Source organism: Euprymna scolopes, chromosome 14, assembly GCF_053919585.1.
Source record: "Euprymna scolopes isolate OS-2025 chromosome 14, ASM5391958v1, whole genome shotgun sequence".
Classification (NCBI taxonomy): Eukaryota; Metazoa; Mollusca; class Cephalopoda; order Sepiida; family Sepiolidae; genus Euprymna; species Euprymna scolopes.
Window position 1 is genome coordinate 108,584,467 of NC_136495.1, and position 21,963 is coordinate 108,606,429.

General features: G+C 32.2%; 1 protein-coding gene and 1 long non-coding RNA gene across 8 annotated transcripts in view; one reads left to right on the top strand and one right to left on the bottom strand.

Annotated features, from left to right (window-relative positions):
* The window catches only part of LOC145293210 (myosin light chain kinase 3-like), a 410,867-nt gene extending 402,056 nt beyond the window's left edge, over positions 1–8,811 (top strand). For all 7 annotated transcript variants that reach the window (XM_080139736.1, XM_080139738.1, XM_080139737.1 and 4 more), the window contains one exon: positions 1,686–8,811. The gene's annotated coding sequence lies outside the window, so the exon portion shown is untranslated. The remainder of the gene's footprint in view (positions 1–1,685) is intronic.
* LOC145293211 (uncharacterized) overlaps positions 1–21,963 on the bottom strand; it is a 269,161-nt gene that overhangs the window by 152,895 nt on the left and 94,303 nt on the right. The gene's annotated exons all lie outside the window — the stretch shown is intronic.

Sequence of the window (21,963 nt, forward strand, 5' to 3'; positions counted from 1 at the left end):
CTTATTTACTTTAAAAACCAAAAAGTAGAGTCAAATTTCAGTTAGAATGTAAAAAAAAATCGCGATTTCTTTTTGTCATTTTGGCCCTCGATAATCGCCGAAAAATCGAAAATTAAGCAAAATCTTTGTATAATATTACATTTCTGCCTGACCTCTGGCTTTATACCAGTTTTCCTTCTCCTAGATTTTTTATATTTATTGGGTGAGTTTATCGCATTATTTTGTTTAATTTTCGATTTTGGAGCGATTATCGAGGGTCCAAATGCCTTTTATGAAATTCCTATTTTATATATATTATTCTAACTCGATACTATTTTTGTTTCACAGTAAATAAACGCTTTAAAATAAGTTTAAACTTATTCAGGTGGGTAGAAGAGTAATTTATCTTGCCTTTGGTAACATTTGTTGTATATTTGTTCTTCATTCCGTTTTCTTGTTTTGTTTGTCAAATGGCAAGCAGTCTTAATAAGCGTTGTTTAAATTTGAATAAATATGTAATTTAGAAAGCCAATACAACACAGGCTTGTGTAGAACTATCCATGCCTTTTGGAACAACTGCTAATCTCATTCGGTGCAAGTGAACGCCGCGGATAGAGCAGACAGTTGACCTCTGGCTTTATACCAGTTTCCCTTCTAGATTTTTGTCTTAAAGAACACTGATGGTGCATCTCATCCAATGGTCTTTAAATGTGCTTCTAAATACAAACCTGGACATTCCTGCATCCTGGCGCAGTACATACAGCGCCTAGCATTCCCAAAATGTCACCCATCGTTGCTTAACTTCGGTGATCTAATGAGAACCAGTGTTTATCTATCTCTCTCTCTCTCTCGCTCTATATATATATATATATATATATATATATATATAAACTCATGACATCAGTATCCGCAGTCTAGTGCCATGAGCTCGAGCCTAACATATGCCGATGACAGCTTTAAGCTAGAAACATGCATTTCAATGTTAATATTTAATAAAAAAAAACATTTTTTAAAGTATATATGCATAACAATACAGTTTTTATTTTCAAAAGTTTCAATTTTTAAGTTATAAATAAGATTAAATAAAATCAAACTAATAATAATAATTAATTCTAACACGATCTTCAGTTTTATACACCGAAATGGTGGTAAAGCTAAACCAAGATGGCGTAATACACATAATACAGTAAAACATTTTTTTTTTAATTTTTTCGTAATGTAATAAATAAGGCTATGTCAACAGAATATTCTTTTCATTGTTTTGACTCTCAAGTATATATCCGACACCGTTAGACACGGTTAATCAACCGAGAACCACATCACTCTATATAAAAGTATATAAGATATCAACGGATACACACTCGAGAGTCAAAACAATGAAAAGAATATGCTGTTGTGCTAGCCCTAGTGATAAATTTCGTTATTATAAGGCATACAGTTTTTGATGTTATGAAAAAAAAATAGATCCAGCTGACTACAATATGGTAGTCTTCAAGTCCAATACAAACAAGCTCTTGTTGAGCCCCTCCCCCTTAAATAATCCATTTCTACCACCATTAATACGCCGTTGTCTCAGTGACTCATTGACCTTTATCCTCGAGTGGCTTTAGAGCCTTGATAAGTGATAACTCCCATAAAATAAGATGATTTTATGAAAATCTTCTATATTTTCTTTTACATTTTTTTTTTTTTTTTTTTTTTTTCAGAATGACGTCTGGTTAAACTTCATGCCCAGTTTGTTTTTCCCCCGGAGAAAAGGAGAAGAAAAGTCTTTAAAAAAAAAAAAAAAAAAAAAAATGAATCCATCTAACGTTTCTGAATTTTTGAGATGAGGATTGGTTAATCGTATTATTTGAATTCATCGGACTACTATTCTTATCTTGAGTGTCAGTTTCCCAACGTTTCGGTCGATGTAACCTTCGATTTTCTTCAGGTGCAATTTGTCAAACTCTGGAATGTTTGTCAAATTCAGGAATTTGGACGGATTTCAAACGGAACTCTATATTTACTTTATGGTGGTAGCATGCTCTTGTTCCGTCAGCCATGACTGGATAGATGTCCTAAGTAAGGACCCGTGGGGCAATGGTTAGAGTACAAGAAAGAAATTAATGGTAAAAGTGATATTTTCCTGAAAGTTGAAGGTTCAATTCTCAGCGTGGGCGACCAAAAAATACAATTGCGAATTGCTTAAGACTTATATCCAGTCATGGCTGACGGAACAAGAGCACGCTACCCCCGTGAAGTAAATAAAGAGTTCCATTTAAAATTCCGTCCAAATTCCAGTGTTCAACAGAAACATTGCCGAGTTTGACAAGTTTCACCCGAAGAAGGTCGGAGGTTACATCGACTGAAATGTTGTGAAAATCATACTCGAAATGAGAACAGTAGTCCGAAGAATCCAAATGATACGAGAATCCATTTCGTTAGAAACTGTAATCACCAGACTCCCCTGATCTGTCTTGGATTTGAAATCATATCAGTTATCTAGCAACACAAAAAATAAAATAAACTGTGTGGCCACTCTCGGCTCAAATGTACTTTTTGTCCAAAATCTTATTGTTTCTTTTAATAAGAAATAAACATTTTTAATCATACCCCCCCCTCCAAACCAGAAAAAGAAAATGGTTTCAATTACACTTTAACGACCTGACCAGTTGTTTACCAATACATTAAAAAAAAAAATCGACCGATTCAAGATGGCGAATTTGATTGGCTCCGAAAACTCCGATGACTGAATGATTTTCTTGAAAATAAATAGCTTTATTTTCTTGATAATAAAAAGGTTAATTTAAGAATAAAATAATTTTATTTACCTCCTTTTATGAAGTTTAGACACAAGGTCAAATGCGGGTTTTGGTGAAAGTGTTTGTGGGACAAACTAGATTCGAACTTGGCACACACAGGTTTTTAGTCAGTGTCTTTAACCACTTAATGTCATCCCTTCCCCTAAATCTATATAAATAAAACAGATGCATGTATATCTGTAAATAATTAACCGATAAACTCTTATATTGGTCACATAACACTAAAATTAACAAGATATAATTATCACACACAAAGGATGGTTTATAACGAGTAAAAAAATCTTTGTTTGAATGGATGAATAACGCATACAGGAAGAAATATGTCGCCAAGTTGAAATGCAAACTGTTCATTTCAACTTGGCGACAAATTTCTATTTCTTCTGCGCATGTGCAAATTCCAAGCTTGAAGTGGTTTATTATTAAATATTTCTTATCTATTTGGTAATAGCTCAAAACGGTAGGGAAAGCGTTTGGAGTGCTAAATGTTTTGGTTTCGATTCTAGCTGATGGCATTCCAATAATTTTTTTTTTTTAACTTTTGAAATAAGTATTATATATTAGAGGTACAATATAATATTCAATAGAAAATTGTCTCTGTAATAACAAATACGAAATCTGCATGAATTAAAATATACTTAAGCGTGGTTTACGACCGGGTAAAGCCGGGGGCACCTGTTGCTAGTTAAAAAATAAAATTATGAACATTTAAAACTCACATTGAGCAAAATAATTAACTAAAGTAATTACCGATAAGTGGCACAGTTATATATATATATATATATATATATATATAATATAAGAATATTATTTAATTGATTAGCATGCTTTATTGAGATGAGTATTATTTATTCATTGATTTATTGCGGGCTATTATCTTTTTTGTTGTTTCACGACGTTTCGGCCGACTATTCGACTGACGAAGGCCAGAGGAATAGTTGACCGAAGCGTCGCGAAACGACAACTAAAATGATTAGGATAATAGTCCACAATGAATGAGGAGAACATTGTTCAGTTTAATTTTTAGGAGAGATTTTGATTAGAACCAGTAAAAAAAAAAAAAAAAAAAAAAAAAAAAAAAAATATTATTTTATGTTAAACTTATGTAAAAGAAAGATCATTCAAGATTTCATTTATTAATTTTCATTATTTTTTATATAAACTGAAAATTTGATACGTAATCGATAGTATTACTACAAATTTTATTTTATAAATTGTAGGTCAATGTGCGCTAGATAAACTATTAAAGATTTACTTTTAGAAAGTTGAGTTTTCAGGAGTATTCGGCTCTGTTTTGAATGAATGTCATGTTTAAAATTGTCGCCGGCAAGTAGTTTTCATGATATACAATGTATTCCCTATTGTTTAAAATGGTGGCGATTTTTTTTTTTTTTTTTTTTTTTTTTTTTTTTTTTTTTTTTTTTTTTTAAACACGTGCATTGAATTTTTTAAAAGTGGGTTTTTAGTTGGTTCTCCAGCGCACATTGATTAAATTTTATAATATTCTGGATAAATGAAGTGTTTATGTATAAGTGCCGTAGTTTCTCACAATACAAAGTAAAAAGTGTACAGTTTAGATTTTAGAGGGGAAATTTGAACGACCACCGGCAAAAAAAAAAAAAAAAAAAAAAAATGATGATTACTTTATATTTGACGTATATGAAAATGAACCCCCACCCCGACTAAAAATTTTATTAATATTTTTCTCATTTTTTTTTTTTTTTTTTAAATATGAACTGATAATTTGATAGTATTCTGCATTTTTGGAGACGAGGATTGATTATTCGTATTATTTGGATTCTTCGGACTATTATTCTCATCTTGAATGTTATTTGTGCAGTGTTCGGTTGATGTAACCTCAGATCTTCAGGTTCCTCTTGTCCGCAAGGGCCTGTGGCGTAGTACCTGAAGTGATTGGTAAAGTTCCGTTGTAACTTACGCTCTTCTGGGGGGGGGGGTGCAATTCTCAATGCAGAGGATGCTCAAATATACAATTGTGAATTACTTAGGATTTCCAACCAGTCATGGCTGACGGAACAAGAGCATGCTACCCCCGTGGATAAAATAAAGGGTTTCTTTGGACATTCTGTGCAGATTCCAGAGTTCGGCAAAGACTTCGGGATTTAAACAGAAAAGGTACAGAGTTCGACAAGATACACCTGAAGAAGGTCGGAGATTGCATCGACTGAAATGTTGTGGAAATCACACTGAAGATGAGAACAGTGATCTAAAGAATCCAAATTTGATAGATTTTGAAGTATATTGAAAAAAAAATTTAACACAAATTAAATTTTATTTAATTGTAAATTTTTTATTCTGGTAAAGTAAAAACGAGTTTTTTTTTGTTGTTTTTTTTTTTTAATTCGTGAGCACATTTTGGAAGAATACTTCGTTGTTAGAGCCAGACAATTATTTAAAACTTCAAATAGGTATTTATTTAAAAATATATATTAAATCGACATATTTTTTTTGTAATTAACTACGAGAAAAGTTCATTAATTTATCGATTAATCAAAACTGATTTATTTATTTTTCGCCTCTATCGAAACGCCATTTTGAATCTATTTTCCCTCGAAAAATAATTAAAGAAAAAATTTATAAAATGTACAAATTTAAAAAGTATATGCATGAATGAAGTATTATAATCCTCACCAAAGGTTAAAGATTTTTTTAAGGGTCGTTAAATTGTCATGGAACCAAACAGTGTATAGTTTTATAACGCATTTTCATATCCGATATATTTATTTATTACAGTGAAACCATTTTTAAAGTGAACATGAATTTATTTCTCTACTATAATATAAAAGGAACTTCGCGCGTTTGCATGTGTGTGAGTGAAAGAGAGAGTTCTCTATGGACTCGGAAACGGCTGGGCCGACTTTTTAAAATTTTCACGGTGGTACTTGATATGCCTGGGAGTGTTCTTAAATAGGTTTTGTATCAAAGTTATATATCGTAAAAATCGATAATCGAAAAAAACAAAACAAAAAAAAACACCCGATTAAAGAAAGAAGTCCGATTTTGACCAAAGTTAACATTTTTATACAACCTATCATCACAAGTGCATTTGAGAAGTCTTATCACGGCACAAGCAAAATGACCGAGCTTAGAAAATGAACTGTAGATTCTTTTATAAGACAGGGGCGCGTTCGAAATGAATGTTTTTTTAGTGCACAATTGAACCGTGATACTTGACTTTTGCGCGTTTAACTTTAATTAAAGTGATTATGTAAAAAGAATTAAAATCAACAGTACGTTCTTTGATAAGACAGTGACACGTTTGAAATGAAGGTTTCTGTTTAGAGCACAATTAAACTATGATACTTGACTTTTGCATTTCAAACTTTTAATTTAAACTATTTACATATAGAAATTTTTTTATAAAACCAACAGTAAATTCTCTACAGTGCAATGTAGACTACAATGTATTGTTGACTTAGTCACTGCGGGGAGGCATACGGTGGTCACTATCTAGAGCAGACAATCAATCGATTTGATTTAAAAAAAAAAAAAAAATGGGTGATTTCTCTATTTCGATGACAGTAAAAGTATGAGAAGGTGGAATATTTGTTGATCCTCCGGACAACGTCGGGTCTCTTCGTTAGTAGTATATATATGTTTATTATTTACTTTATTTTTAGAAACGTTTATGCCATAGCAGCGACTTGAATCATTGGCAATTAACAGAATAAAATGCATCGTTGTTAAAAATGTATTCAACAATGCACTTCCGTTGCTAATATCATGTTTCTTAAGTTTTTTTGTTTTTTATCAAGATTGATAATTCGTATTATTTGCATTATCCGGACTACTATTCTCATCGTGAATGTTATGCACACAACGTTTCCATCGATATAATCTCCGACTTCAAGTCTATCATGTCGAACTCGGGAATCTGCAATTTATGAATAGATTTTTGAAAAATCAAATTTTATTACCCCTTAAACAGAAAGGCTCGGCATATAAAAATCATATATATGAAATCAACAGTAGGTTCTCTACAGTGCAATGTAAACTACGATGTATTATCCGGACTACTATTCTCATCTTGAATGTTATGCGCACAACGCTTCAATCGATGTAACCTCCGACCTTCTTCAGATATCTTGTCGAACTCGGGAATCTTTGGCAATTTATTAATAGATTTTTGAAAATCAAGTCAGTCCCTTAAAAAGAAATTAACACTTGACCGCAAAAGCTGAATATTTGTCTTGGAAATAAAACAATATTGCATAACAGAAAAGTTTGCTGTATAAATATTTTTTTTTAAATAAAATCATTGAATTCAAAACAACGTTAATTAATAAAGTGTACTTTAAAAAAAAAAAAAACAATACGCAAATTAACTTTGTAATTGGTATTGCCTATACAAAGACAAGATGGTGCGTCTGTTGAGTAAAGTGGAATATCCTTATAATATAATTATAATTTTGTAGGAAGAACTAATATATACGCAAGTAAAAATTTGGAATTAGATAACTAATTTCTTATTCAGACATAGTCTACACAGATTGTCCAAGTTCCTACCTGTGCGAACTTACTAGACTATTTTTCCATATATATATATATATCTGTACAGAAGGTCGGAAAAACATTGGTACCGTCGGTTTCAAGCCTAACATAAGAGGGACCAGTTAATAGGAAATAATGTTAGGCTCTGGTCAGCTATATTTTCTGTTTGAAGAAAATTCAGGACCGCAAATATTGTCTATAATGATGTTCATTTTTATTTAACTATAGCTTATCTCTGTTTCTATATGTTTTTTTTTTTATTTTAATATCAACTTTTCAATTTTTTTATTTAATATATTTTTTAGTAAATATATGTTTAAATTTATTTTGTCCTATTCTGTTCCTAATTGGCTTCAGAATAGGACAAAATAAATTTAAACATATTTCGACGTATGAGCTTCCACCACCACAACAACTAAGTTGCTCAAAAATCCACACAGGTAATTTGTTTACAGTGGTGAAGGCTTTGTGTAGAATCAACCATACTTTTTGGTATTACTGCTAACCTTTGTCGGTGCAGATGACTGGCACAGGACAGAGTATACAGTAAACCACAGGTTTTTACATCAGAGTTTCTTCCTTCTAGATACATGTCTTAACGAAGACTAGAGGTGCATCTCTCCCAGTGAATTAATGCGCCCCCAGATATCAACCTGGAAATTTATATATACAGTGCCTAGCCTTCCCAAATGGTGATCTAGTGGGAACCGGTGTGTCAATGTGATTCTGCTATATATATATATATATATATATATATATATATATATATATATATATATTCTTCTCTTTTTTTTCATTTTTCTTAAACTTTTTCTTCTAGGTGATGGGACATCCAACCAGATGTCTGACATTTACCCCTATTTTAATGAGTCCAACCAAGAGATCTTTTCAGGATTCTAGCCGTCCCTTTCAGTGCAATCGTTTGTATTTCACTTGCACTTGGTTCACCGGGTGTGTGTGTGCTGTCAAATTTAATGTGTAATGTATATTTCCGTCCGATTGAGTTTGTAAAGACATAGATAATCCCTAATTCTCTTTCTTACATCACGATTGTTAGGTTGGCCGGATGATGCTAGGATATATATATATATATATATATATATATATATATATATATATGAACAAGCGCCGGATATATCTTATTTACATATATAAAAATTTATAGCGTTCTGTACGCTAAAGCGTCCTATATCATGGGCGATAATTACCAAATAGTGGTAACTTATCTATATATGTATGCATACATGTGTGTGTGTGTGCATGTATAAATTTTTCAGCTAAAAATACTAAATGTCCACGTTAAAAATTATTCCACTGTAATAATTTTTTTTATAGCAGCAATTTTGTAAAATCCTCTTTTTCTCACGCAACCATTTCCGCTGCTGAGTCAGCCCACCAAATTAGTGTCACTTTTATTTTTTGAAGATTTGAGTTTCCAACTTCCATTACTCTTCACATGTCATATTCTTCATTTATTTTCTTTTTTTTTTTTTAATAAAGAAAAATCGTTTGCATTCGATGTATGTTTTTCTTGTCTTTGAGTCAACCTTTATTTCTTTTTAAAAACGTTCATCGTATCTACCTTGATATATCATACGTTATATAGAGAAATTTAAAAAAAAAAGGAACAAACTGAGTTATGTGTTCATCAACGTTTCGTCTTTATTTCGAGTCTTCCTCTCGATGAATGACATTCATAATAATGACATTCATCCAGAGGAAGTCTCGAAATAAAGACGAAACGTTGATGAACACATAACTCTGTTTGTTCCTTTTTATTTCTGTATTTCGTCGGAATACTATTTCCATTATTCTCATTTATTTATATATATATATATATATATATATATATATATATCATCCACATATATTACTGTTTCGTTGCATGCTAACCATCAGTACGGCTAGACTAGCACCTATCTCTAGCCAGAGATTGAACCTACAACCATTGCGTTGATAGTCGGAAGTTCTACCCATCGGTCCATGGGATCGGTGCTCACAAATGACCAACAAATGTCCATTTAAATGAACACTCGCCCGCCGCTTTTACATTGCCCGGGTTGCTTATATATTTACAAATAAACAAACAGCAAGCTTTATAGCAAAATAAGTAACGGGTGAGATACATTTACGAAAGTGCTCTGCCCAAAGAGGGGGGGGGCTTTAAAATATATAGTCATCTACGTACAGTACTGTTTCATTTTATCATCGGTGCGGTTAGATTAGCACCTTTGTCCAGCCGGGGATCGAACCTACAACCATCACGTTGATAGTCGGCGTTCTACCTATCAGCTATATATATTAAAAAATAAAAGATAAGGAATAAAAGTTACAAAGAACTTTATCATATCATCAGATCAATAAATAAGGAGAAAAGGAGGAGAAACGCCTCTTTAAGCCATGTTAAATGCTTCTTACCGGAAGAGGAGGAAGGCGTGCATTGTACAAGATATGCGAGGTAAATAAAAGCTGGTTCAAGAACATTTACATTAGAAATGAAGAATGTATAATATTTAAATAAAAGATATTTAAAAGGAGAGATGTAAGCATACGTGAATAGAGGATCAATCAAAAATGAAAAAGTATATAAGTAATATGAAAAGAAAAAAATAGATTACTAAAATGGAAAAGAAAAAAGGAGAAAAGGAAAGAAAACGAAAAAATAAAAGGGAAAGAAAGAAAAAATAGAAAGTAAAAAATCTATACAATATATGCAAAAAGCTGGTTTAGGAACATTTACATTAGGCATAAAGAATATATATATTACAAAAAAAAAAAATTTAATAAAAAATATTTAAAAAGAGATATATAAGTGAATAAGGAGGATGAATAAAAAAAATGAAAAAGTATATAAGTACTACCCGTGACCCGTTGGGTCAGTATGTTATATTGCTAGTTAAAACATAAAATTATGAACATTTAAAACTCACATTGAGCAAAATAATTAACTAAAGTAATTAACGATAAGTGGCACAGTTATATATATATAATACAAGAATATTATTTAATTGATTAGCATGCTTTATTGAGATGAGTATTATTTATTCATTGATTTATTGCGGACTATTATCTTCATCTTTTTTGTTGTTGCTTCACGACGTTTCGGCCAACTATTCGACTGACGAAGGCCAGAGGAATAGTTGACCGAAGCGTCGCGAAACGACAACTAAAAAGATTAGGATAATAGTCCACAATGAACGAGGAGAACATTGTTCAGTTTAATTTTTAGGAGAGATTTTGATTAGAACCAGTAAAAAAAAAAAATAAATAAATACATATCAGTATGTTATATTAGCGTAGGAATTAATGTATGAGCGTGACACTTTTGACGTAAAGAAAAACAGATTTTTGTGATATAACAGAAACATTTCTATGAAAGTATATAATCAGAAAAAAAAAGAATATAAATAGATTTCTATGAGTCTATGAGTTTATAATTGTTTATTAAAAAAAAAACATACAGCCATTGAATTATAACTAGTTTGCCGTAATTATAGATAAATGTGCACTGAACAGATACTGTAATACTTAAAGTTAAATTCAAATTCTGATATATTTAAATGCGAAAACAAAAACAATTTGGACGCTGAAAACGTACACAGTAAAACAATGCGTTTTATTGTCACGGCGATCCTTTGCTTCCGTACGCATGCGCAACCGGAAGTAGTAAACCGGATGTTGGGTTACAACACTCGTTACAGGGTCATTTGAATTTTATAATTATATAAATAATAGTAAGAAAAAATAGGATTAAAAGAAAGAAAAAAAGAGGAGAGAAAGGAAAAGAGAAAAAAAAGGTAAAAAATCTAAGAATAACGATAGAGAAAAGAGCAGATAAGAAATACACATACATATATAATCAAAAAAATTATTCGTATAAGTAAAAAACAAAAACATATAAAAAGAGATGAACAGAAAAAAGTGAAAACGTAATAAATATTCCACACAAAGTCATTAAAATAGTATTACAAAAAAAAAAAAAAATGACAACTGTCCAGTATAATGTGACCGCCAACAAAACCCAAGTAAGATTCCCAGATTGAGAGATCCTCAAAATAATCTCAAGTTATTGCAAAATATACGTTTTGCCATGGCGCATGCGCATGGTGAAATGACTGGAGTGTAAAATATGATGCAATGCTCAACAAAAGAAACCCAACACTGAGAAACTGAAGATATAAAATACAAGACCCGATTAAAGAAAAAAGTCCGCATTTTGACCAAAGTTAACATTTTTATACAACCTATTATCACAAGTGCATTTGAGAAGTCTTATCACGGCACAAGCAAAATGACCGAGCTTAGACAAAATTAGCCTCTTTTAGATATTTTTCCAAGGAAAAAAAAATGGGATTGTTCAAAATTATATTCAAACTCACAATCAAATGGAAAATGGAGTTTATATTAAAATATAAATATCCACTACAGAGGAACATCCAGGAAAAAAATGTCTTCCACGTAGAAAGGTATAATTAAAAATGATACGAGTAGAAAAGTAAAACAGTCATATTAAATGAAAAAATAAATAAATGGAAAAGAAAAAAAGAAAATAATTAAATGAAAAAAAAAATGGAAAAGAAAAAAAGAAAATAATTAAATGAAAAAAAAAATGGAAAAGAAAAAAGAAAATAATTAAATGAAAAAAAAAATAAATGGAAAAGAAAAAAATAAAATAATTAAATGAAAAAAAATAAATGGAAAAGAAAAAATAATTAAATGAAAAAAAAATATAAATAAATGGAAAAGAAAAAAAATAATAAAAAGAGAAAGGAACAAAGGTTAAGGAGGAAAATTGCAGTAGAAAAGGGAAAAAAAACAAAAAGGAAAGGGTGGGAATTAAGGAAGAGAGTGTGGAATAAGGGAGAGGAAAAAAGAAAAGATTATAAAAAAGGGGAAAGAGAGGATAAAGAAAAAGACAACGGTGGACTATGTATTAAAAGGAATATGTGGTTGTGTCAATCTAAGGGAAAGAAGGATTTTTTTCTTTCTTCCTTTCAAGATTGTAATGCTGGGTATGGGGCAGCCAACCCAGCTGCCAACATTGCCCCGCTTTTTATTGAAACCAATCGAGAGCTCTTTTTAGTATCCTCGCTGTTCCCTTAAGTGCAATTGTCTGGATTTCTCTTGCACTTGGTTCACCAGGAATATTAGTTAGGTAGGACTTCAGGTTCTTCTTCATAAGCCCTGTAGCACCTATTATAACTGGTATGATTGATATCTCCCTAAGATTCCAGTTTCTTTTCATATCATACATGATACCTTGATATTTGATCTGTTTCTCTCTTTCAGCTCTGTTCAGACCTCCATCATTAGGAACACTCACTTCAATCAAGGTTGCAACATTCTGAGGTATTATATATAACTATGTCAGGTTTCACGGCAGCATTTTCAGTAAGTCAAGAAGGATCGAGTAGATACTAATATATAATGTGTACATACACAATCAAATACACATAAATATGCATATACGAACATATCTACACACACACACACACACACACACACACACACACACACACACACACACACATATATATACCCCCAAATTATACAAACTATTGACTACACATGCACACATATATGTGCGTGTGTATATTAGTGTTGGGACGATTAATCAAAAATCGGTAGATTTCTGGATATCAGAATCAAAATCAGAAAAATTGATGCCTATTTCCCGATGCCAAAACGAGTCTTTTAATTGTCTTTTTTATTGGATCTTCCATTTCTAGTAATAATGATAAAACATTCCATTGCCAGTAATAATAAAACAATAAATATGTATTAATTTTAAAATACTAGTAAAGATAAAATCGATAGTTAATCATTCACAAGTGTATTTTGCTGGTTAGGAAAATATCTGCATATTTTACATGTGTTTTTTTTTTTTTTACAAAAATCGGGGGAAATAACAATCTTATAGTTAAATAATTAGAGATTTATAAAGAATCGGAATCGGTAATTTAGCACGAAATCAGTAATTCGTGATCGGGAAAAATATTAGAATTGTCCAATCACTAGTGTGTATATATATATATATATATATATATATAGAGTAAGATGATTGATAAATTAAAATTAAAAATCGGTTTCATAAGGAAGAACAAACAAAATCAATAAATTGTACAATCGTTTCGGAAACGATGGTTTTATTGAGATAGACAATAAGTCTTGGACAATAATTTTATCATTTAGTTTTTTTTTTAAACAAAGTCTCCTCATCAGCAAAAATATTGGGTGTTTTTTTTAAAGACACCAAAAATAAAATTAGCATTATTTTAGATAAGACAGATGTATCTGGAAAATATTTAAAATATAAAGGAAAATAGTTACTTTTTTGATGTTGATAAACAAATCATCATATTTGCATTAAAAAAAGTCATTTAACAGTTTTTAGACAGTTTATAGGGATTTAAAAAGATTGAGAAAGCAAGAAACGGGAAAAAGGGAGGAAGAAGGATATAAAAATCCAATGGGAAAGACGGTAAAATCCAGAAACAGGAAAAGTCTGAAATGGGTCTGTTGAAAATCCATTGGTAGTCCATAAGAAAACAAATATAAATATACATGTCCAGGGTAAAATAGAGGTTCAAGAAAAAAACAGGTCATGGAGAAGTGAAGATATGCAACGTTTTGTATTTTAAAATAACGGATATATATATATATATATATATATATATATATATATATATATATATATATATAAGCAAAAAGTTCTGCCCGTTTTCAATGATAAATGAATGTTTCACACTTCTAATACTTTTATCATCGAAATTTATGAAATCGATTGATTATCTGCTCTACCTGTGGCTCTACTGCGGTGCACCGAAAAGCAGCATCACATGCTTCCCTCGCGGTAACAGTTCATAATACATTGTAGTCTTCATTTCACTATAGAGAACCTATTGTTGATATTATAAAATTGGACTATCCTTTCTTTAATCAGATTATTTTGTTATTATTTTTCAATACTTATCAGAGGTATTCCGATACAAATCTATATAATAACACTACCAAGCGTATTAAATACATTTGTGTGAAACTTCAAAAAAAAAAAAAAAAAAAATAGGTCCAACCTGTTTTTTTGAAATTTCACGTCAGCTGATATTTGGGTTTGACAATGAATGCCCTGGAAAAGTCACTTCTGATTAATGTTTAGTTTTAAAATATGCAAACGAAGAAATTATTAATGGAGATTTTAAATGGTACCTTTACTTTTATCATAAATTGAACTCATTAATAAGAAAAAATAAATAAATGAAATGGTGGAGTACACTATGGGCTTCAACAAGGGGATTATTCGATCAGTAGTCGAATGCTCTACCACTGAGATATATCTCCAGATTATAATAAATCTGTCTATTTTAGGAAGAAATAATTTGCTGAAATTTTATTATCTCCTCTGGCCGGTGTAACGTAAAATATTCCCCTGCAAAAATTATTCTTTTTTTTTTATCTATAGGAGATAAAAGCTATTTTTAACATTTGATTGTTTCTATTTTCAAAATTTGTTGGATGAATTTCTGTACAAAACATATCTAAATTAGCTTTGTGTGAAATTTGCAAAAGAAAGGCTCAGTCGTTTCGGAACCTATAAGGAACACACACACACACACACACACACACAAAAGTGACTTTCATATAATAATAGAGATAGAGATACTGAAATATAATAAATTAATATATCATCTGCTTTTTCTGGCTCATTTCAAGTTGTATGCCAGTTCAATTTAAGTCAACGTTTACAGATTGTACATATATTTGATAGAAGATATTTGAATGAAATGAGATTTTTTGAATGAAATTTGGCCAGGAGAAATGTGCCAAGTGCTCCAGCAGAGCTGGGAAGAAGGTCCAAACGGAAAACATACAGCTTGACGACTGAACTGACATCAAAGACCTAGAAGAACAGGAACAATACACATATCTTGGAAAGGAAGAAAACGACTCAATCCAACATGGAAAAATGAGAGAAAAAATAATCAGAGAATATATCTGCCGTGTACGAAAAATTTGTTAAACACAGCCCACAAATAAAAAAAAACAAGGTAACTGCCATTAACCAGCTTACAATGCCAGTAGTAACACGCAGCTTTGGCATTACTGACTGGCCACAAAAGGTTAACATGTTAGACACTGAAACATGTTAGGCAATAAAACATGTTAGGCAATAAAACATGTTAGGCAATAAAACATGTTAGGCAATAAAACATGTTAGGCAATAAAACATGTTAGACACTAAAACATGTTAGACAATAAAACATGTTAGGCAATAAAACATGTTAGGCACTAAAACATGTTAGACAATAAAACATGTTAGACACTAAAACATGTTAGGCACTAAAACATGTTAGGCAATAAAACATGTTAGACAATAAAACATGTTAGGCAATAAAACATGTTAGACAATAAAACATGTTAGACAATAAAACATGTTAGGCACTAAAACATGTTAGACAATAAAACATGTTAGACACTAAAACATGTTAGACAATAAAACATGTTAGGCAATAAAACATGTTAGGCAATAAAACATGTTAGGCAATAAAACATGTTAGGCAATAAAACATGTTAGACAATAAAACATGTTAGACACTAAAACATGTTAGGCAATAAAACATGTTAGACAATAAAACATGTTAGACAATAAAACATGTTAGGCACTAAAACATGTTAGACAATAAAACATGTTAGACACTAAAACATGTTAGGCAATAAAACATGTTAGGCAATAAAACATGTTAGGCAATAAAACATGTTAGGCAATAAAACATGTTAGGCAATAAAGTAGTCTCTCAGAGATTGACCAAAAGCACCGATCTACTATTGTGAGTATAGGGCAACATTTAACAATTACAAATGCCTCTCCAACCACCGATATCGATGACAAATAACACCCCATCTGACAATTCTTTCTTCAACTCCTCAGCCTAACATTCACAAGCAATATGTACTGGAACAAATACATTGAGGACATTGCGAAGGCTGCTGCAAAGAAGCTGGGTTCCTTCTATCAAGCTAGAAGACTACTCGTACCTGACAGTATCCTGTACCTCTACAAGGCCACCATTCACTCATGCATTGAGCATTGTTGATAGGGTCCAAAAAAGTTTTCAATCTAATAAGTCCCACTTTATCAACTAAGCTCCAACCTCTGTTCCATCGCTATATTATTGCATCTCTGTGTCTGTTTTACAAATATTTTAATGGAATATGCTCTGATGAACTCGTTGCACTTGTGCTCCCTCGATGTACATATCCCCGAAAAACTCGCTTAGCAACAAAATCTTACCCCCTTCACTGTTGAGGTCCCTAAATGCCAGAGAGCCTTCTATTCTAATAGTTACTTCCCTCGAACAGCTAGATTTTGAAATTCTCTTCTGGCTACCTGCTTCCCTCACTGTACTGATATGCAGAAGTTTAAATGTAACATAAACCAATATCTTGTTAATCTTTCCTAGACCTGGTGTTAAATAGTAGCCGCTTATGTGCAAGTGGCGATATGTCTTGTTAGGGGTGAACGCGAGTAAAAAAAAAAAAAAAAAAAAAATCTCATGACCTCCAAGAATCTAAAACTTGTACCTCCATCACAAATCCGGCGAAACATTTTTGAGCAAAACTGTCTTACAAATGACACAGGAACGAAAAGCAAGCTTGCAATGGAGATAGACCAGAAGAGTCGATAAAAATACACACAGACTTTCCACTGCAAAAAACTGGAAGAATGTGCCAACCAACAACGTGCCAAGTATTTCCTGGATAAATTATCACAGGATTATAGAGATAAGGAAGGCTCCAGAAATTGGCTGAAAAGAGGGTCGTTCTACTATGATCAGGAAAGAATGATAATGGCCGCCCAAGATCAAGGCTTAATGACCAATGCTTTTAAAAAAAGATGAGTGATCTCAACAATAACAACAAGTTCAGGTTCTGCTACACAGAAGTAGAGAGTGTGAGACACCTGACATCCAGTTGTAAAATCCTATTGGGGAACGGCTATTATATAATGCGACACAATGGAGTACGTAAATATCTCCACTGGAAAATTTGCAAAAAGCTAAATATTCATTGTAGTAACAAATCGTGAGGACATGTTTACCAGAAACAACAGTTGGAAATAAGTTATACACCATCCATTATGACTATGAAATTTCTACAGCTACATACGAAGAAAACGGAGCTGTTAAGCTCGATATAGTGATATGGGACAAGAGGTAGAAAGTAGCAACCCTAGTTGAAGTAAGTGTCCCTAATGATGCTGGGCTTAAAAAGAGCTGAGGAGGAAAAGATAACGAAATACCAAGGTCTTATGTACAATATGAAAAGAAACTGGAATCTTTAAAAGATCTCCATCATTCGAGTAACTATAGGAACTGGGCTTATGAAAAAGAATTGCAAAAACTACCTGTCGAATATACCCTGTGAACCAAGTGCAAGAGAAATACAAACAAATGCACTCAAAGGAACGGAAATTTTTTTTAAAAGATCTCTTGATTGGAGTGACTGAAATAGTGGGCGAATATCTAGCATCCAGTAGAATGCCCCATCCCCGTAAAAGCAAATTATTATCATATCTTAAAATACAAAGACCTTAATTAAACCATTGTGTTCTCGAAGTCGTACCACGCTCTAATATTTTTATTCAAGGGCGATAATTCAAACATACATAATCTAAGAATTGCTTTAAATCATAAAAATAATGGCTCTTTTTGAATTTGTCTTAAAAGTAACAATAAGTTTCCTTTGACTATTAAATCAACAGTTTAGCCAATTTGGTGGTTTTCCACTAGATCTGTAGATTTCGTTTGGAATGGAATCTAGTGGGTGAATTTTGGATCTAGTGGCTAGCGTTTTTTTTTTTTTTTTTTTTTTTTTTTTTTATTTCTCTCTAAAATCTGGACATTACGCTTGCCAGATAAGGGAAAATTAGGTTTAAAAGAATTTTAAAACGGAAACACACACACACACACACACACACACACACACACACACACACTGTTTATTTTACAAACATTATTGGTTACAAATGTGCATACATGTTTCAGTGGAATCCCAATTCAAAGAGACCACTTCATCAAATCAAAAAAGAGGCGATATTGAAACGAGTCAAGATTACATTTTTTTTTTTTTGTCAAATATATTCAGGTATTTTATATATATAAAAAAAAAGCATGTAATCTTAACTCGTTTCAATATCGGCTCTTTTTTTATCTAATGAAGTGGTCTCTTTGATTTGGGATTCACCTGAAACATGTATGCACGTATGTAACCAATAATGTTTGTATAATTAAATGCTATATACCAGCTCTGTCTTCCATTGAGCACTCTTTAATATTCATGCAGGTTTCATTGGATTTACATCCAGGAAACCAATCGATACAAACATATATATATATATATATATATATATATATATATATATATATCTGTGGAAATCTATTTTATTTCCTTATAATATATACCAATCCTTATTCAAGAAACTCGGTGTAATTACAGAGCAATATAGCGAAAATGACACAAGACTATATTCCAAAGTTCCAGAATTGTAAATGTCAACTGAATTAAAAGAATAAATTATAAGATGTTCAGCATTATGAACTTTGGAATATAGTTTAGTCATTTATTCACTATATGACACGTGTTTCGTGATCTACAACTCATCAGAGTGCCTGAATCTAGCGAGATTCGAAATCATGACCCCATGAAAATAAGCCTAAACTTCTACCACTCTGATTATATATGCCGCTCCCCAATTGGGGGTACCAAATTGTTAAAAGGAAAAATTATTGCCAACTTGCATTTAGGTAAAAATGCACTTTCGTATGAATATGATTGCATTTATTCAAGAAGTATTGCAAGACAAAAACAAATAACATCATTTATATAGAAATAACGAAATCTTTAGAAAGACTGAATATAATTTTTCAGGGCCAAACTGCTTAAAAAAAGAAAAAAAAAAAAGACCAAATTCGCGAAATTTGGTTTTAAAATGTTTGTCCAATCTGGCAACTCCGAAGTAATTCATAGTTTGGAAATATGTTTTCATTAATAATTAATTTTCTATCGCATCGTTTTTGCATAATTTCTGGATATATTACGAATTTCGACCTGACGATTAAGTAAATACCATTGGTATTAATTGAAATTCAATATTTCGATTTATGGATTTTGCTACAATAACGAAAAAAAAAAACCCAACCTTTTTCTTACCTCATTTCCGAAATTCAATTTACAAAAGAACACCGTTAATAAACAAATAAGTTAAATTAATTTTCGTTTCTTAAAAATATTAAATTTAAGGATTTTAAGTACGAGTTGTCTTTGAAAAATGTGATCCCCCCCCCCATTCGGACTTTTGTAAAGGTAGTCACTAAATATTGACTATGGGTATAATAAAATATATTTCGTCTTTGAAAAGAAGAAAGGAGGATAATTTAAATGAGCTAACATTAAACATTTTCAAGTTGTTTGCGGTACCAGTATAAAAAAAAAAATCTAGTATAAGAAATGACCTGCTTAAAGAATTTCGTGAAGAGATTAATTGAATCGTTAATAAACCAAGAGCCAGTCTACTACCACCAAGCTTCTTTCTGACAGCCAAGCTCGTTCTTACTGCAGATATCCTAACAATCATCTCTGGAGACGATAAGGGCAGTAGCCATTCATATACCATAACACTTGACACAATTTGGTATTAGGGTTTTGTCATGAAAATTAAATCGTACAGTATTACTGGACGAATAGTTTATATTATCAAATCCTTCTTAGACAAGAGAAAAATCCAGGTTACCCTCAATGTCTGTGTATAAGCAACATGCGGCTGAGTCACAGGGAGGGGTCGATCCTCCTTCTATCTTTATTATTCCTGATATTCATAAACGACCTTATGTTCTAGCGGTAACATCTTCCAAGAATATAGGCAAGTGAAACTGAATCTATATGGTTAAATACAAACTATGGTTAAAACCGAAAAATAGCCACTCCAGTGACTCCACGCTCTCTTTATTTGTGTAATCTGAAAACAAAAGGAAGTATTCCTTCGTTTAACCCAATTAGAATTTGTGAGGTAAGGAAAATAACTCTGTTTCAATATGTTGTATGAGGTTGATGCAAAAATAAAATCGTTTTCTTTTTTTTAAGGTCAACTATACATAAAAAAACGACTTTATTTTTCACCAACTTAATAATACATGTATACATAAAATGATTTAAAAGCTAACTATACCTACATTGTGTTAGAACATTCTTTTTTCTGCCTCAGAAAAGTGCTTTATATAGACTAAAAAAAAAAAAAAAAATCTGAAAGTTATTTTATTGCCCTGCTTGTTTTAATAGATTGCATACCATAACCCATGAATTGAATCGTGCCATTTATTTGATACTGTTTATTTTTATTTTTTCATTTCTTTTTTTTTTTTTTTTATCTCGGCACCAAAATCAGGAGCATGTTTCTCAACCGGGGGGGGTGGGGGTGGGGGGCTTAGACCGTAAGGTGTGTGTGTGTGTGGGGGGGCACAGGCCTTCAATGAGTGAGCCATAAGAGGACGTCTGAAAAATGTGGTGGAACGATAAAATTGTCGCCCTAGAAAAGACGGCATGATTCCATTTCTGTTTGATGAAACTCGGTTTTCTTTTTTTTTGTTGCAGACTATCTTCTAGTTGGCCAGTTGTGTACAAATCTCAAGACCGATAAGAGCCATCTATCATGTCTAAAAGTTACACCATGTTCAACGAGCGAGATCAGAGATGTGCTGCTGTACAAGTCATGCTCTCTACCGATCCAAGTTATCACAACAGGACCATTGCCAGCGCCCTCAAAATATAAATCCAGACGATTCAACGCTTGAGGGCACAGCTCAACAAAGTTTCCGGCCACGGTTATGGTCTTTGGTGTGATTTCAAGTGAGGGCCACACCATGCCACCTCACATTTTCGAAGTCGGCTTGAAAGTCAACACCAAAGTGTACCTGGATGTGATGAAGAGCGTGGTGAACCTCTGATGCAATCAGGTGGCTGCTGGCAGACCCTGGATGTGGTAGCAGAACTAGGCGCCGGACCACAACTCTAAAGAGACCCTGGCATGGCTTCAAAAGGTGTGTTACGACTTTGAGCCCTGCTCTCAGTGTCCACCCCCTCCTCCCTCCAGCTGAACCCGCTGGACTACTTTGTTTAGTAATACGTCGAGAACATCACCAACATGACCTCCCACAATACCAAAGCCAGCCTGATCGCCGCCAGCTGCCGAATATCTGTTGAGCTCCCACTGGTGCTTGTAGAAAAGGCATGTTCCCAGTTCCAAACCCGTATTTAGGCTGTGATTGAGGCTGAAGGCGGCTACACTGAATAGATGTCAGCTCTACTACAAAATTAAGTTACCTGAATTTATTTTTTACATAAAAGTTTTAAAATAAAGCTGTAGTGTTGTTTTTATGGTGACAAATTTATCGTTCCACCCTGTATTTATAGAAACGTTATAGGCTACACTTTTTTTTTTACATGAGTATCACCACTTATCAAGGCCCAAAGACCACTCGAGGATAAGGGTTAAGAGTGTACAGTAGTCAATTGAACAATATAGTAATTGTTAGTAATGGAAATATGTGCATATGTATTCCATCTGCACATCATTTAGAGATCCAGCCTCACTAAGCTTTCTCTGTTTTGGAAACTAAAA